This window comes from Dendrobates tinctorius, unplaced genomic scaffold, assembly GCF_039654945.1.
Source record: "Dendrobates tinctorius isolate UK_male_01 unplaced genomic scaffold, ASM3965494v1 ptg000201l, whole genome shotgun sequence".
Classification (NCBI taxonomy): Eukaryota; Metazoa; Chordata; class Amphibia; order Anura; family Dendrobatidae; genus Dendrobates; species Dendrobates tinctorius.
Window position 1 is genome coordinate 7,530,909 of NW_027361868.1, and position 19,824 is coordinate 7,550,732.

General features: G+C 46.0%; 1 pseudogene; it reads left to right on the plus strand.

Annotated features, from left to right (window-relative positions):
• The first annotated feature begins 6,539 nt into the window (after window positions 1-6,539).
• On the plus strand, window positions 6,540-19,259 carry LOC141056885 (uncharacterized; annotated as a pseudogene).
• Window positions 19,260-19,824: the final 565 nt, after the last annotated feature.

Sequence of the window (19,824 nt, forward strand, 5' to 3'; positions counted from 1 at the left end):
GTTCCGCTGCTAAAGAGAAATTAATATTCATTTCTCTTAGAGCGCACACAGTGACAGCACACATCCTACTTACCTTCCTGCATGCTCTTGCTGCATGTCATTCGCTCCGGCGCCAGCAGCTCTTCCGGAAGAGCAATCACGTGGCCACGCTCATTAAGGTAATGAATATTCACGCCTCTCCACTCCCATAGGCGTGGAGTGAATATTCAATACTTTAATGAGAGGGGCCACGTGATCGCCCTGCCGGAAGAGCTGCTGGCGCCAAAATGATATGCAGTGAGGGCGCGCAGACAGGGTAAGTAGGATGTTTTTTGCTTTTTTTATAGGCACCATGCATACAAGGATAGGGGATAAGGAGCCATGCATACAAGGACGGAATGGGGGAGCCATGCATACAAGGACATGGACCAAGGAGCAATGCATACAAGGACAGGGATGAGGGAGCCATGCATTCCAGGATGGGGATGAGGGGGCAATGCATACCCGGCTTATACTCGAGGCAATAAGTTTTCCCAGTTTTTTGTGGCAAAATTAGGTGCCTCGGCTTATACTTGGGTCGACTTATACTCAAGTATATATGGTATTCCACAGTCTAAGTATTCTTATGTGCACACGTATGCAGAAATTTCCTGAGAAAAACCAGACTCCTTCCCAGGATATCCGCAATTTTTGTTTCAGGTTTTTATAGCGTTTTATCGTGCTTTTTTCCGGAGCATCCTAATACAATGAAATCCGCAGATTTTCTGCAAAATTAATGAACATGCTGCGTTTTTTTTCCACCATGCGTTTTTTTTTTGCAGAAAAAAATGCATCATGGGCACAAAAATTGCAGATTTCATTCTTATAATAGGATGCTTAATGTGTGCATTTTTTAAGCGTTTTTGCAGGGGAAAAACGCGAAAAAAAACGTGAAAAAAACGCGAACAATCCTGAACGTGTGAGCACAGCCTTACTCTTCCTACAGTAAATAATCCATAGTCTTACTGCTTTTACTGTAGAGAATCCATAGTCTTACAGCTCTTACCATAAAGAATCCATAGTCTTACTCCTCTTACCGTAAACAATCCATAGTCTTACTGCTCTTTCAGAAAAGAATCACATTTTGTAATTATACTTAAACCTTCTTTCCTCTAGATATAGATGATGCCCCTTGCCAGCACTGCAGGGCGTGGTGTAAAAAGAACTTTAGAAAGATCTCTGTATTGTCCCTTCATACATTTGTATATTGTAATACAATCACTTGTAAGCCTTCGTTTTCCCAAACTGGATAACACCAAGTTTGATAACCTGTCTTGGCATTGCAGAGCACCCATTCCCTTAATAACCTTAGTTGCGCTTCTCTTCACCCACTCTAGCTCAGCTATGCCCTTCTTATACACCAGAGATCAAAATTGTACACAGTACAATGGTCGCACTAGTGACTTGTATAGAGGCAAAACAATATTCTCGTCATGAGCATCTATGCCTCTTTTAATGCATCCCATTATTTTATTTGCCATGGCAGCAGTTGCCTGGCACCAGTCACTAAAGTTTTGTCGTCCACCTTTACTCTTAGTCTTTTTCAGTGACAGTTTTATCCAGTGTTTTACAATCTAGCACATAATTATACATTTCATTTCCTTTTGCCCAAGTGCATGACCTCACATTTGTCTACATTAAACTTCAATTGCCATTTCTCAGCCCAAACCTCCAGATAACACAAATCCTTTTGTAATATTAAGGCTGGTTTCACATTTGCGTTAAAACAACGCTGCGCCCTGCGTCGTTAAGCCCCGCCCCGAGTCGGCTCCCTGCCCGCCCCATCCGGGATCACCGCCTACTTTCGCATTTGCACGCATGCGATCGGCGCACCCTATCTTTAGCATAGGGTGCGCAGATCATGCGCTGCCAGTGTGAAAGTAGCGTGCTGCGCACTTTTGACGGTGCGCCGTGCGCGCCGAAATGCAACATGCTGCATTTCGGCGCGCACGGCGCACCGTCAAAAGTGAGCAGCACGCTACTTTCACACTGGCAGCGCATGATCTGCGCATCCTATGCTACAGATAGGGTGCGCCGATCGCATGCGTGCAAATGCGAAAGTAGGCGGTGATCCCATATGGGGCGGGCAGGGAGCCGGCTCGGGGCGGGGCTTAACGACGCAGGGCGCAGCGTTGTTTTAACGCAAATGTGAAATCAGCCTTAATGATCCTCGTCTGTGTAGATTAGCTTGCAGAGTTTTGCATCATCTCTAAATATTGAAATTCTACTTTTTGTGCCCCCTACAAGGTTGTTAATAAATATGTTATAAAGAAGATGGCCCATTGCAGCTCAACCATATCCAACCTACTGGACAAGTGTAATTCTGGTTTCGGATTTAAGGGAATCTGTGACCTATTTTTCAACTATCTGCTGCCGGCAACGACATCAGGGCTTTATCTACAGCATTCTGTAATGCTGTAGATAAGCCCCCGATGTAACCTGAAAGATAAGAAAAAGGAATTAGATTATACTCACCCAGGGGCGGTCCAGGTGCCGTCTTGGTCCGATGGGTGTTGTGGTCCGGCGCCACCATTCTAACTGTGACATCTTCTTCTTTGCTGCCTGTTGTGGCTCCTGCGCAGGCGCACTGCCATGCCCTGTTGAGGGCAGAGCAGAATACTGAAGTGCGCAGGCGCCGGACCTCTCCTGGTGTCTGCACACTGCAGTGCATTGCAGTCTCACCTTCCGACGGCTTCCGATCTCCTTTCCACACGCCCGGTATCGCGGTCCCAGTAATGCTTAGCGCAAAGGACCAGAGATTAAGTCACTCTCGCGAGAACACGACGTCATCAGCGGTCTAAGGCGTAAAGTGTTACTGGGACTGCGAGGCCGGGCGCGTGGAAAGGAGATTGGAAGCCGTCAGAAGGTGAGAATAACCTTTTTTAAATTTTTTTATATTATTTTTTTACATGCTATGTTGGTCGCGGCCTACCAATCAGCAACGTGGGCGGCTGCACTGCGCCTGTCGATGATTGGTCGCAGCCTACCGGCCGCGAATAACATAGCATATAAAAAATAATAAAAAATAGATGGCCATGGGTACCATAAATCATTACAAAAAAAAAATAGTTAGATATTTCCCTTCTCTCACCACACGCCCGGCATCGTGGTCCCAGTAATGCTTTGCGACAAAGACCGCTGATGATGTCGCGCTCTCGCAAGAGTGACGTCATCTCCGGTCCTTAGCGCTAAGCATTACTGGGACCGCGATGCCGGCCGCGTGGAGAGGAGATCGGGGGCCAGCGGAAGGTGAAAATAACCTTTTTTTATTTTGATTTTATTCTTTTTAACATTCTATATTTTACTATTGATGCTGCATAGGCAGCATCAATAGTAAAACTTTCAACATCATTGTAAAATACTTCGCCCGCGTTGCTCATTGATGGCGCCCATAGGGACGCAGCGGTGATTGGTCGCTTCACCCGCGTTGGTGATTGGTTGCAGCCAGAGGGCCGTGGCAGTGACTGGTCGCAACTACAGGGCCCCGTTGCTGATTGGTCACGGCTACACGGCCGCGGCACTGATTGGTTGCGATGCTGAGTGCCATTACTGATGCGTCACTCATTAAATAGGCGCACATGGCCGCATCGCTTAGTGCCCAAGCACAGACCAGCCGCTCAAGGCATCACTGCTGCGTCACTCATTAAACAGGCGCACACAGTCGCATCGCTTAGTACCCAGGCACTGTCCAGCCGACAGCCGCTCAAGAAATCACTGCTGCGTCACTCATTAAATAGGCGCACATGGCCGCATTGCTTAGTGCCCAGGCACAGACCAGCCGTCAGCCACTCAAGGCATCACTGCTGCGTCACTCAGTAGACAGACGCACACGGCCACTTCGCTTAGTGCCCAGGCACAGAGCAGCCGCTCAAGGCATCACTGCTGCGTCACTCAGTAGACAGGTGCACACGGCTGCATCGCTTAGTGCCCAGGCACAGACCAGCCACCAGCCGCTGAAGGCATCACTGCTGCGTCACTCATTAGACAGGCGCACACGGCCGCATCGATTAGTGCCCAGGCACAGAACAGCCGCCAGACGCTCAAGTCATCACTGCTGCATCACTCATTAGACAGGTACAGTCCAACCACCAGCAGACAGCCACATCGCTGATTGGTCGCAACACTGATTTGTCGTTTAGTCATTACGTCAACACGACCACATTACTTATTGTACAGCCACATTTCAGCTGCTCAAGGCATCACTGCTGCATCGCTCATTACACAGGCACAGTCCAGCCACCATCAGACAGCCACATCGCTGATTGGTCACAAAGCTGATTGTTCGGTTATTGGTCGCCTCAACACGGCTGCATCGCTTATTGTACAGGCACATTCCAGCCGCTGAAGGCATCACTGCTGCATCGCTCATTACACAGGCAAAGTCCAGCAGATAGCTGCATCACTGATTGGTTGTACAGCTGATTGGTCACTTATTTGTCGCCTCAACACGGCTACATCGCTCATTTCACAGTGAACGTTCTGTCAGTCAAAGTGCGCTGAAGAAATACTTTTTTACTGAACACTATCACGATTTACGCTTACTGTCTTCCAATGGGTCGTAAGCGAAAATACGCCAATGACGATGACAAAGAAGCAGCAAGGCAACGACAACGTCGAGACCAAGTGACACTCCAACAAACTCTCGCTAGACAAAACCAGGATGCCGAATCTCACAGACAACGTCTGGAACAGGAGACAACACAACAAACTGCCACCAGACAATACCAGGATGGGGAATCTCACGGACAACGTCGGGAACAGGAGACACCACTCCAAACTGCCACTAGACAAGCCCAGGATGCTAAATGTCACACACAAAGTCAGAAACAAGAGACACCACAACAAACTGCCGCAAGACAAGCCCAGGATGCACAATCTCACACACAACGTCGGAAACAGGAGACACCACAACAAACTGCTGCCAGACAAGCCCAGGATGCACAATCTCACACACAACGTCGGAAACAGGAGACACCACAACAAACTGCTGCCAGACAAGCCCAGAATGCGGAATATCACACACAATGTCGGAAACAGGAGACACCACAACAAACTGCTGCCAGACAAGCCCAGGATGCACAATCTCACACACAACGTCGGAAACAGGAGACACCACAACAAACTGCTGCCAGACAAGCCCAGGATGCACAATCTCACACACAACGTCGGAAACAGGAGACACCACAACAAACTGCTGCCAGACAATCCCAGAATGCGGAATATCACACACAATGTCGGAAACAGGAGACACCACAACAAACTGCCGCCAGAGAAGCCCAGGATGCAGAATCTCACACACAACGTCGAATGAATGAATCTTCACAATCCAAAGCAAACGGACAACAATACGATCGACAAATTCACAAAAAACTAATACTCTACCAACTAAGGCAAGCTCAGCAAAATATTCAACAACTTGCATGTAACGTAACAGACAGCGAAACTACAATTATTCAACACTACTGTGGGAATATGAATGCTGTTTGCTCTAAATGCAACTCTCTGAATTTCATTAATGAAAAACCATCTGACAATCAGTTTACTCAATGCTGCCAAAAAGGAAAAGTTATGCTACCGAGACCTCAGTACTCAGATCTCTTTGAGCAATCGATGAAAGGAACGCATCAACACAGTACAAATTTTATGGAAAATATCAGAAGCATCAACAGTTCTCATGCTTTTACTTCTTTTGGTGCTAACATTGCACCGCCCCCTGGAATTGGACGGTATTGTTTTAAAATTCACGGCCAGATCTACCACCGCACTCGAACACTTCACCCAGAAATAGGACAACCACCAAAATTTGCACAATTATACATCCTTGATACTAATGAGGATACAGAACAAAGGGTAAATGTGAAAGAAAATGAAAAGTATGATGCTGAACTGATTAACCAAATTGCCGCACATTTACAAAAAATAAGTCAATTTGCTGCCGCATATCGCATGCTAAAAGACATCGAAGCTGAGGAGGAACAGAGGGATATACAAAATGGAACTAAAATGCCTTCTATTGTCATGGCCAATAAACAAGAACGTAAACAGGTTACAACAAACCATGTGTAAGTGAGGTCGCAGTTGTTTTTCAAAACGATGACGGAGAACCTCCTTTTCAAAGAGATATATTAGTCCATCTTAAGCCACAACAAAACAACCCTTTGGTTCCTCAGACACAAAGAATTAGCATTTTGCATAGCAACCTTGATGCTCTTCTGTATTCGTTATTTTTTCCAAGAGGTGATCAGGGGTGGCATGAAAACCTACACCAGCAAGGAACTTCAAGAAGAATGACACAACTGCAGTACTACAGTTTTCTTTTGTCTGTCCGAAATTACTTCAATCCTATTTTAAACGGTGGGAAACTAACACAACAGTACTTAGTCGACGCTTTCGTTAAAATTGAAGCAATTCATCTAAATTACATTTGAAGAAACCAAAAGCAACTTAAAGTTGAAGACTACTGCGTTGTTCAAGAACATTTGCATAAACAATCAATTCAAATCGGAATTCCAATTGGAAAAACATTAATTCTTCTGTCGTCCTTGAAGGTAGCCCCCGCAACATGCAACAGCGTTATCAAGATGCAATGGCAATAGTAACAAAGTATGGAAGACCTGACATTTTTGTGACAATGACCTGTAATCCTAAATGGCCGGAAATTACTGAAAATCTAGAACCCTGGCAACAAGTTCAACACAGGCCGGACTTGGTAGCACATGTAGTTCGACTAAAACTCAGCAGTCTTTTCAAAGACATCAAAAATGGTCTTTTTGGAACTGTCGTAGCAATGGTACACGTCATAGAGTTTCAGAAAAGAGGTCTCCCACATGCGCATATACTAATTATTTTAGATGCGCATTCCAAGTTTCGCATTGAAGAAGAAATCAAAAACATAGTGTAGGCTGAAATTCCTAACCAACAACAGTATCCAGAACTGTATAATATTGTAGTCTCTCATATGGCTCATGGCCCGTGTGGTGTATCAAATCCTAAAAGTCCATGCATGGAAAACGGAAAGTGTACAAAAGGGTTTCCAAAGGAGTTGAAACAGCACACTGTTAAAGACTTAGATGGCTACCCATCCTACCGTCGACAACACATTGAGAACATTGTTCACAGCAAAAAACTTATAAATAACTCATGGATAGTCCCATACAACCCGTACTTAATAAAATGCTACAACTGTCATATCAACGTAGAAATATGTGCTTCAATAAAAAGCATAAAATATCTTTTTAAGTACATCTACAAGGGACATGACAAAGCTAACGTTGAAATACAACAGACAACAGTCAATCACGATGAATCATCAACTTTTGTGGACTCAAGATATGTAAGCGCTCCAAAAGCTGCGTGGAGAATATTTGCGTTTCCAATGCATTCACAGTCCCATGCCATTATTCGTTTGTCATGATCCAGGTTGGATTATGACAGATTTTGCACAAGTAACCTTTTTTTTTCCTTTAAGCTGCTTGCTTAAAATTAGTTTTGCCCCCGGTGTCCATTAGGGTCATTACACTGTGGTTGTTTTAGTTCTAGCTTTGACCCCGGTGGTCGTTAGGGTCATTGCACTCTGGTTACTTTAGTTTAGTTGCCCCCGGTGGTCGCTAGTGTTATTGCACGTGATAATGAAGCAGGTGTGATTCCCTGGCTGCTACCTATAAAGGAGTAGCAGGTGGTCTCACTCAGTGTTGGTGATATTGCTCATTTCCAACCAAGTCTGGTGAAGGAAGGAACTACAGAGAGGAGTTCCTGGCAGCTCAGGGGACCTCTGGTGTAATTGCTTCAGGCGGAAGCTTAATTCAGGTGTCGAGCTTCAGGGGTGAAGCTGAACATTGGTGTTGCACTCTGTTGCTGGGAGCAATAGCAACAGAGCAAAGCTAAGTGGTGTTTTTCCCTCTTTGTTACTTTCCTTGTGTGTGTATTAGTGCAGTGGTGGGATTAGTTTCTGCATCGTCCAGTTTACTAGAAAGGGATAGGTGCAGGACGAGCTAGGGATTTGAGGTATCCAGCTCGTCGCCAGGTGCGGAACCTGCCTAGGGATTGTCAGGAGTGTAGGGACACTGGCTCAGGGGAGTGCAGGAGGTCTCCACATCCCTGTTCCCTATTGCAAGGCCCTCCATTGTAACGGTTTCCCCGGTGTTTCCCTTAACTCTGTTTAAATTCGCCCTGCTGGAGGCGGTGTATCCAGGTTCACGGGTGTTATAGAAATTCGCCCTGCTGGAGGCGGTGTATCCGGTCACATGTGTCATTACAACAGTTAGAAATTCATTTACCAAATCAGCAGCAGCTTTATTTCTTTGAAGATGCTCAATTTCAAGATGTCTCCAAAACTTTAAGCACGACATGAACATTAATAGAATGGTTTTTCCTAAACCAACGTGATGAAAACGCAAGACAGTATTTGAATCGAGAGATTCCAGAGCATTACGTTTGGAATAAAACTTGGATTCCAAGACAACGAGGACTTAGCAGAATAATTGGACGCATGTATACTGTTAGTGTCAAAGATCAAGAAAAATATTGTCTTCGGCTGTTATTACTGCGTGTCAAAGGAGCGACAAGTTATGACGATTTAAAAACAGTTAACGGAGTGTTGCATGATACATTTAAAGCTGCAGCTTTAGCTTTAGGACTTTTATTGGACGATACTGTGTGGACACTAACTTTAGAAGACTCCGTTACCCTACATATGCCTAAGCAACTTCGCAAATTGTTTGCCTACATCTGCGTATTTGGCCCGCCTACAAATCCGGCTCAACTTTGGACAAATTTCAAAGAACATATAATCCAAGATTACTGCTTACTAGAGTTGAGCGAAACGAGTCGAAAAAATTCAAAAGTCGCCGACTTTTGGCAAAGTCGGGTTTCATGAAACGAAACCCGACCCTAGGATGAGGTCGGCCACGAGGTCGGCGACTTACGCGCCAAAGTCGCGTTTCAAAAGTTTGTTTTGCGCTCTTTTTCAGCCAATCAGGATCCATGGACACTGTGGGCAACGTGATGACATAGGCACGGGTCACCACCATCTTTCAGAAGGGCATGCAAGTGATTGGCTTGCTTTGGTGGGCGTCACAGGGGGTATAAAAGGGCGTGCACGCCGACCGCCATCTTACTTCTGCCGATCTTAGTATAGGGAGAGGTTGCTGCTGATTCTGTAGGGAGAGCGTTAGGCAGGGAAGAAGACAAAAAAACTGCTTCTGCTGCTAGCGATTTGGCCTGCACAACACACCAGTCACTGTGTGCAGTGCAAGGGGAGGCTATATAGTGGTGTATCAGTGGTGTTGGTTGTTGGGCTGCCTTCTAAGGCTTCCTGACATTCCTGCATTGCTGTTTACCCACTGCTCCGCAAACTGCTTTTTTAAAAGCAATCCCAATTTTTTTTTTTGTCCTGCTGAGAAGACAAAAAAACTGCTTCTGCTGCTAGCAATTTGGCCTGCACAACACACCAGTCACTGTGTGTGCAGTGCAAGGGGAGGCTATATAGTGGTGTATCAGTGGTGTTGGTTGTTGGGCTGCCTTCTAAGGCTTCCTGACATTACTGCATTGCTGTTTACCCACTGCTCCGCAAACTGCTTTTTTAAAAGCAATCCAATCTCCCTTATCCTCTAGTCACTTTTGTCACAGCTGTGCCATCGAGCCTGTCACATAGCGCTCAGATATTCATTGGGCCTCACACAATCCAAAAGTGTCCAGTGTCCAAAAGTGTGTGCAGAGATTCAAAATCTCCCTTATCCTCTAGCCACTTTGGTCACAGCTGTGCCATCGAGCCTGTCACATAGCGCTCAGATATCAGTGGGCCTCACACAATCCAAAAGTGTCCATCCAGTGTCCAAAAGTGTGTGCAGAGATTCAAAATCTCCCTTATCCTCTAGTCACTTTGGTCACAGCTGTGCCATCGAGCCTGTCACATAGCGCTCAGATATCAGTGGGCCTCACACAATCCAAAAGTGTCCATCCAGTGTCCAAAAGTGTGTGCAGAGATTCAAAATCTCCCTTATCCTCTAGTCACTTTGGTCACAGCTGTGCCATCGAGCCTGTCACATAGCGCTCAGATATCAGTGGGCCTCACACAATCCAAAAGTGTCCATCCAGTGTCCAAAAGTGTGTGCAGAGATTCAAAATCTCCCTTATCCTCTAGTCACTTTGGTCACAGCTGTGCCATCGAGCCTGTCACATAGCGCTCAGATATCAGTGGGCCTCACACAATCCAAAAGTGTCCATCCAGTGTCCAAAAGTGTGTGCAGAGATTCAAAATCTCCCTTATCCTCTAGTCACTTTTGTCACAGCTGTGCCATCGAGCCTGTCACATAGCGCTCAGATATTCATTGGGCCTCACACAATCCAAAAGTGTCCAGTGTCCAAAAGTGTGTGCAGAGATTCAAAATCTCCCTTATCCTCTAGTCACTTAGGTCACAGCTGTGCCATCGAGCCTGTCACATAGCGCTCAGATATCAGTGGGCCTCACACAATCCAAAAGTGTCCAGTGTCCAAAAGTGTGTGCAGAGATTCAAAATCTCCCTTATCCTCTAGTCACTTTGGTCACAGCTGTGCCATCGAGCCTGTCACATAGCACTCAGATATCAGTGGGCCTCACACAATCCAAAAGTGTCCATCCAGTGTCCAAAAGTGTGTGCAGAGATTCAAAATCTCCCTTATCCTCTAGTCACTTTGATCACAGCTGTGCCATCAAGCCTGTCACATAGCGCTCAAATATCAGTGGGCCTCACACAATCCAAAAGTGTCCAGTGTCCAAAAGTGTGTGCAGAGATTCAAAATCTCCCTTATCCTCTAGTCACTTTGGTCACAGCTGTGTCATCGAGCCTGTCACATAGCGCTCAGATATCAGTGGGCCTCACACAATCCAAAAGTGTCCAGTGTCCACAAGTGTCTGCAGAAATTCAAAATCTCCCCTGTCCTATAGACACCTTGTACCTTGTTTTACATTACTATATAGTTTGTTGGATTTTGTCTACATTTCTACCAAAAATGAGGAAGGCTGGTGGAAGAGGCCGTGGAATTGGGCGGGGGTTGGCAGCTGGTAATGATGGTGTTGGTGGTGGATCTGATGGTAGTGGCAAGAGCAAAATAGGACCGAATGCAGGAGATGCTGACCCTGCGTCATCGTCTGGCTACATAAGGCCTCGAACGCTTAGTTTTCTAGGAGTTGGCAAACCGCTTTTAAAGCCAGAGCATCAGGAAAAAGTTTTGTCTTACATTGCTGACTCAGCCTCCAGCTCTATCGCCTCCTCTTCTTCAGTTGTAAAAAGTAAAAGCACTGAGTCGTCATTGGAGGCACATGTTCATGAACCACACCTTTCCTTGTGTCCTTCACCCCAACCAAGATTGAAGGATGACGCAGGCCATACTACTGATTACTCCATGGAGCTGTTTTCACATACCATGCCTGGATTATCAAGTGAAATGGTGAATTACCCAGGCCAAGATGAATCTGACATGGAGTGCACTGATGCACAGCCGCTGATGGATGATTCTGCTGGTACATTCACTCAGAGCACTACATTGTCCTCGCAGTGTACAGAGCCAGATTCTGACCCTGATGAGACTCAGGTGCCCCTTCCCGCACACTATACGACCATACACGGTGACACAGAGGAAGGTGCACATGACATAGAAGAGGAGGTGATGGATGACCCAGTTGTTGACCCAGATTGGCATCCATTGGGGGAAGAGGGTGCTGCTTCCAATAGCTCAGATGAGGAGCATCCACAGCAGACATCGACATCGCAACAGCTGTTATCTGGCAGGCCCGGAGCACTCCAAAGACAGGTTCCAAACATCAAAAGAGTTGCTGGACAGCTTGTCCAGAGGGTCAAAAGATCACAGCGTGCTAGGCCGCAAAATGTCTGCCAAAGTAGGAAGAGTGCAGTGTGGCAGTTTTTTGAACAAAATCCTCATGATCAGGCCAAGGTTATCTGTAAGAAGTGCGCAAAGACCTTTAGCCGAGGGAAAAATCTGAAAAATTTGAATACCAGTTGCATGCTTAGACATTTAACCAGCATGCACTTGCAAGAGTGGACACAACACCAAACCTCAAGTGCCACATGTGCAACTGATCACAACGAAGGTAGTCAGCAACGCTACATTGTTTCCCCCACTGTAAGCCCACCAGTTAGCACAGCAGCAAATGTTGAGGTGTCGTTGCAAGACCACAGCAGTCAGGGAATCCCACTGTTATATCAACGAAAGACTGAGTCTAGGCCATCAGAAAGAACACCAACTCCATCACCATCATCAACCCTCTCTCAGTCCGCCCTGTCCACCGCTACTTCCACCATATGCAGCTCTCAAGTCCAGCTCACCCTCCCAGACACTATGAGTAGGTCAAGAAAGTACTCAGTCTCTCATCCGCGTACACTGGGTTTGAACGCCCACATTGCCAAACTAAACTCGTTTGAGATGATGCCCTTTCGGTTGGTGGAAAGCACAGCTTTCCGCGAACTCATGGCCTATGCAGTACCACGCTATGACCTACCCAGTCGCCACTTCTTCTCTCGCAAAGCCATCCCAGCCCTCCTCCATCATGTGAAAGACCGCATTGTCCATGCACTCAAGCAGTCAGTGAGCGGAAAGGTGCACCTCACAACTGATGCATGGTCCAGTCGGCATGGCCAGGGCCGTTACGTGTCCATCACTGCGCACTGGGTTAATGTGGTGGATGCAGGGTCCACAGGGGACAGCGGTGGTGGGACAGTGCTGCCTAGCCCACGGTATAGGAAACAGTTGGCTGTAGGCGTTCGACCCTCCTCCTCCTCCTCCAGAAGCGAAAGCTCGTCCACAGAGCGCAGTCGTGCGAGCATTCCATCTGCAGCTGCCACTGTTGCACACGATGTGTCCCCCTATCGAGCAGCTGGTGGAAAGCGTCAGCAGGCTGTGTTGCAGATGATGTGTTTGGGCGACAGACACACCACCGAGGTGCTGGCCGAGTACTTGAAGCGACAAACTGAGTCATGGCTGGGCAGTGTACATCTTGAGGCAGGCAAGGTAGTTAGTGATAACGGCCGTAATTTTGTGGCAGCCATAGCCCTTTCAAAACTCAGCCACATACCTTGCTTGGCTCACACCTTGAACCTGGTGGTGCAGTGCTTCCTCAAAAATTATCCGGAGTTAAAAGCCCTGCTCCAGAAGGTGCGAAGACTGTGCGCGCACATCCGCCGGTCGCCTGTACACTCCGTTCGTATGCAGAAGCTGCAGCGATTGCTCCACCTTCCCAACCACCGCCTCATTATCGACATTGCAACAAGGTGGAACTCCACCCTGCACATGGTGGAGCGGCTGTGCGAGCAGAGGCAGGCCATAATGCATTTGTGGGAGGATACACGGCCAGGCACTTTGAGAGCAGACATGGAGTTGACAGGTGTGCAGTGGTCAAAGCTGAAAGACCTTTGTAAAGTCCTTCAGTGTTTTGAGGAATGCACACGGCTGGTAAGCGCAGACGACGCCATCCTAAGCATGAGCATCCCACTTATGCGTCTGCTCATGCAAACTTTGACGCACCTTAAGGAGCAGGCGTCTGCAGCCAATGTTGATGAGGAGGAAGAGGAGGAGGGAATCCTTGATGACATTCAGCCATTGTCTGCTCAGGGACCTCTCCTGGACGAGGTGGAGGAAGAAGAGGAGGAGGAGGATGATGATGGGGATGATTACTTAGGGGAGGAGGATGCATCTCGTGGGGCAAGTGAAAATGTTGGCGTGGCAAGGTCTGGTACAGGGTTTGTGCATGACTGGAGGGATGTGGATTTGCCAGAAAGTGCTCCTCCACCCAGCACTCGCAGTGCATCATTGACACCGGGAACATTGGCCCACATGTCAGATTATGCCTTGCAGATCCTAAAAAGGGACCCCCGCATTGCCAAAATGATGAACGATGACGACTACTGGTTGGCCAGCATCCTGGATCCACGCTATAAAGACAAATTACAAAACATCATGCCACAGGAGAACCTTGACCTAATATTGGCTAATAAACAAGCAACTCTGGTAAATCGGTTGCTTGAGGCATTCCCAGCACACAGCAGCGGTGATGGTTCTCACACGAGCCGTACGGGCCGGGGGCAGCTTGGCAGAGGTGTTCGTGGTGCACACAGCAGAAGTGGCGTTGGAGACAGGGGTTTCATGACAATGTTGTGGACTGATTTTTCAAATACCACTCACACAACTGGTAATACTGCATCCATGGAAAGTGACAGGAGACAGCAGTTGTCAACTATGGTTACAAACTACTTTTCCTCCCATATCGATGTTCTCCCACACAGGTCATTCCCCTTTGACTATTGGGCCGCTAAACTGGACACCTGGCCTGAATTGGCCCAATATGCCTTACAGGAGCTCGCTTGCCCAGCTGCAAGTGTGCTACCGGAAAGAGTCTTCAGTGCAGCTGGATCAATCCTGACAGAAAAAAGGACCCGTCTGTCAACCCAAAATGTGGATGATCTAACCTTCATTAAAATGAACCACGCATGGGTTTCCAAGGATTTTGTCCCACCTTCCCCTGATGACACATAGGGTGACAGAAAAATGGCTTGCTTTGGTCCACCTCTTACTGGTACTTCACCTATTTCGCCTTTTGCATCAGCTGAATGTCCAACATCAACATATGCCACTTTCTAAAACTCCCTAACTGTGCTGCCTCCCCCCCCATGGCCGGGGTCACCACCTAGCGCACGACACCGTGCGAGTGCCGTTGCCCTGGACAGGTGGGTAGGCCGACTCTTGGGCGCGGGCACTGGCACAGGGTCCCTCATAGTGCAATCAAGTGTCTCTGACGGTGGTGGTGCACACCTGCCGTCAGACACACCGCTGTACTATGAGGGGCCCAGTGCCAGTACCGACGCCCACGAGTGGGCCCCCCTTGCTTGGGCAGGGCCCCAGCATTTGCAATCTTTACCTCTCCCTGCTCCTCCGCTGTGTAATCTGGGCCGTCAAATCCATACTGTGCCTGACACCGTCTGAGCCTGCCTCCTGATGTATAGACATATATTTTGAATGTGTACGCTATCCATACATGTTATCCGGGGATACGATACCCTTTCTAACCTTTGTGCAATCACGTGCAATCCATACTGGGCCTAACACCGTCTGAGCCTGCCTCCTGAGACATATATTTTGAATGTGTACGCTATCCATACATGTTATCCGGGGATACGGTACCCTTTCTAACCTTTGTGCAATCACGTGCAATCCATACTGGGCCTAACACCGTCTGAGCCTGCCTCCTGAGACATATATTTTGAATGTGTACGCTATCCATACATGTTATCCGGGGAAACGGTACCCTTTCTAACCTTTGTGCAATCACGTGCAATCCATACTGGGCCTAACACCGTCTGAGCCTGCCTCCTGATGTATAGACATATATTTTGAATGTGTACGCTATCCATACATGTTATCTGGGGATACGGTACCCTTTCTAACCTTTGTGCAATCACGTGCAATCCATACTGGGCCTAACACCGTCTGAGCCTGCCTCATGAGACATATATTTTGAATGTGTACGCTATCCATACATGTTATCCGGGGATACGGTACCCTTTCTAACCTTTGTGCAATCACGTGCAATCCATACTGGGCCTAACACCGTCTGAGCCTGCCTCCTGAGACATATATTTTGAATGTGTACGCTATCCATACATGTTATCCGGGGATATGGTACCCTTTCTAACCTTTGTGCAATCACGTGCAATCCATACTGGGCCTAACACCGTCTGAGCCTGCCTCCTGATGTATAGACATATATTTTGAATGTGTACTTTATCCATACATGTTATCTGGGGATACGGTACCCTTTCTAACCTTTGTGCAATCACGTGCAATCCATACTGGGCCTAACACCGTCTGAGCCTGCCTCCTGAGACATATATTTTGAATGTGTACGCTATCCATACATGTTATCCGGGGATACGGTACCCTTTCTAACCTTTGTGCAATCACGTGCAATCCATACTGTGCCTAACACCGTCTGAGCCTGCCTCCTGAGACATATATTTTGAATGTGTATGCTATCCATACATGTTATCCGGGGAAACGGTACCCTTTCTAACCTTTGTGCAATCACGTGCAATCCATACTGGGCCTAACACCGTCTGAGCCTGCCTCCTGATGTATAGACATATATTTTGAATGTGTACGCTATCCATACATGTTATCTGGGGATACGGTACTCTTTCTAACCTTTGTGCAATCACGTGCAATCCATACTGGGCCTAACACCGTCTGAGCCTGCCTCCTGAGACATATATTTTGAATGTGTACGCTATCCATACATGTTATCTGGGGATACGGTACCCTTTCTAACCTTTGTGCAATCACGTGCAATCCATACTGGGCCTAACACCGTCTGAGCCTGCCTCCTGATGTATAGACATATATTTTGAATGTGTACGCTATCCATACATCTTATCTGGGGATACGGTACCCTTTCTAACCTTTGTGCAATCACGTGCAATCCATACTGGGCCTAACACCGTCTGAGCCTGCCTCCTGAGACATATATTTTGAATGTGTACGCTATCCATACATGTTATCTGAGGATACGGTACCCTTTCTAACCTTTGTGCAATCACGTGCAATCCATACTGGGCCTAACACCGTCTGAGCCTGCCTCCTGAGACATATTTTGAATGTGTACGCTATCCATACATGTTATGTGGGGATACGGTACCCTTTCTAACCTTTGTGCAATCACGTGCAATCCATACTAGGCCTAACACCGTCTGAGCCTGCCTCCTGAGACATATATTTTGAATGTGTACGCTATCCATACATGTTATCTGGGGATACGGTACCCTTTCTAACCTTTGTGCAATCACGTGCAATCCATACTGGGCCTAACACCATCTGAGCCTGCCTCCTGATGTATAGACATATATTTTGAATGTGTACACTATCCATACATGTTATCCGGGGATACGGTACCCTTTCTAACCTTTGTGCAATCACGTGCAATCCATACTGGGCCTAACACCGTCTGAGAATGATAGATGGGGCCCACCATACACTGGAACATTCCAAAGGTGGACATCAGACACTGGAGCAGCATTTACAGGGCCCATTATACACTAGAGCATTAGAAATGGGGCCCATTATGTTTGGAGCATTATTTGGGCCCATAAGACAGTAGAGCTTCATCCATGGGGACCAACATATACTGTAGCATTATGTGGAGCTCATCATATACTGTTTCAAACATTATATGGGACCAATGATTCTGTATGGAGAAATAGATGGGCCTCGTCATGAGATGTAAAAAGTGAGGTATTTTTCATTGTACTATACCGCTATTTCTCTGCCGTATCGGAGCATGATGAGTTGTGGTATGTGTTAAAGGGGCGCTCTTTCGCCCAGGGCACATGAAAACCTGGAGCCAGCCCTCCCCCCCACAGTCTGTAGCCAAATAACCCCCATTTTTCAGTGCGTAACTTGTATTATGAAGTTAATTAAGGTTGACAAGCTTAAGTAAGAAGAATTGATGCTTTTGGCATTCAAATGGGCACTGTAGGTGTGTTTCCTGTCCTCCTCTTACTGCCGACTTTTATTCCCCATTGACTTACATTGGGTTTCGTGTTTCAGGACGACCCCGACTTTTCCCTATAATCGGACGATCTTGCTCGACCCGACTTTTGGAAAAGTCGGGTTTCACGAAACGAAACGCGACCCTAAAAAACCAAAAGTCGCTCAACTCTACTGCTTACATCTTCACAACAGAAGTGGAAATTGTCAAAATTGTGAATCTTATGCCATGCAAGATGTCCAAAATGTCTTACTACTGCATGGTAAAACGTTCTCAGAATTTAATTTGCCCCAGCCTGCAATTCAAGTTACACAAGTTCCAGAGTATGACGAAGCTTCAGAATTATTGTTGGAAACAGAGAAAAGAAACTCATTAAATGCACAACAACGCATTGCATATGACACTATTGTGAGTGCTATAGAGAACAAAGCAGATCCAAGGCCAAAATGTTTCTTTATTGATGGTCCAGGAGGGAGCGGTAAAACATACCTCTATGAAGTTTTAATGCATCACGTTAGAAGTTTGGGAAAAGTGGTATTGCCATCGGCTACAAGAGGTATTGCAGCAAATCTTTTACGAGGAGGTCGCACTATGCATTCACTCTTTGGGATACCAGTTCCAGTCAATCAAATCTCTGTTTCCCAAATAAAACAAGACACATTTAAACAGTTAAACAATGCAAATCTTTTGATACTTGACGAGTGCACCATGGATCCAAAATACGCTTTTACGTTAATTGACAGACTTCTGCATGAAGTAATGACTACAAATGTTGCGGAAAAAAATGAAATTCCATTTGGAGGTAAAGTTTTTATCATTGGTGGAGATTTTAGACAATGCCTGCCAGTCATCCCAAATGGAACAAGAACAGATGTTATAGAGTCCAGCTTAAAAATGGCCGATCTTTGGAAACAGTTTACTAAACTCAAACTAATGAACAACATGCGATCTTCTGACACAGAGTATGTTGTGCACTGACTGCATCGTAAGTGATGCTTTTGGACAACATGTTGAAATTGATGTGGATGTTCAAAGCAGTGTTGAGAGGGCCTCTTCCTGTGCAATTCTCTGTACCAAGAACGATGACGTGGCTGTGCTAAATGACCGTGTAATGCACAGAATGCCTGGAGCGTATAAGTTATACAAAAGTGATGATTCAGTGGATGTAGACAATGAAGATGAACGAGAGCATTATCCAGTTGAATTTTTAAATAGTCTTACACCATCAGGAATGCCATCCCACAGACTACAACTTAAAGTTGGAACAATCGTAATGTTGCTGTGGAATCTAAATACAAAAAATGGTCTATGTAGTGGAACTTGCCTTATTGCTACTGGACTCCATTCCCATGTAATTCAAGCAAAAGTTATCTCTGGATCAGCAAAAGGAGATGAAGTGTTCCTTCCACACATTGATTTATGTCCTTTGGACACCAGTCTTCCATTTAAGCTTCGGCGTCGTCCGTTTCCAATCAAACCAGCATTTGCCATAACAATTAACAAGTCACAAGGTCAAACTCTACACCATGTTGGCATATATCTACCAGATTCCGTTTTTGGCCATGGACAACTCTACTTTGCATTTTCAAGAGTTAAAATGAGATCCAACGTCAAGGTGCAGGTTCTTGATACTCCTTTACAAGGAAAGTTACTTATACATAGTCAAAAAGTATTCACAAAAAATGTAGTGTACAAAAATATTTTAGGTTGATATTGTGAACAAATCTATTATAGTGTACATGTACTTCTTTCGTCTGATAATTTGTTTAAATACAGTTACATATTCATGTAATGGTTTATCTATTTTAATAATCTGTTTAATGATTTTGCTCAGTTGTATTAAGTTCTATGAGCAATATCATTTAATAATAATAATATATATATATTTTACATCAAAAGGCCTGTGTCTTCATTGCCTTATTCTTACATCTTCATACATAAACTACCTACATATTCTAGAATACCCGATGCGTTAGAATTGAGCCACCATCTAGTAATATGTATGATGCAGTAAGTTTTAGAATATGTGCATGATAATGTTGGCTATCATTGTTTTTTATTAAGTGTTCAGAAGATAAAAAAAAAATAGTTTTGGAACCCTAGGGTGACCAACAGAGAAAAGTACCAGTGGTAGCATCCATTTTCATGCCACAAAGGTGTCCTCCTACTCTGTGCATGCCTCAGACACAACAATTGTGTGGGGCTCTATAAGAGCATGTGCATTTTGTAGGAGGACAAATCTGCCCCCCCCCAAAAAAAAACTTATTTTCTTTTGC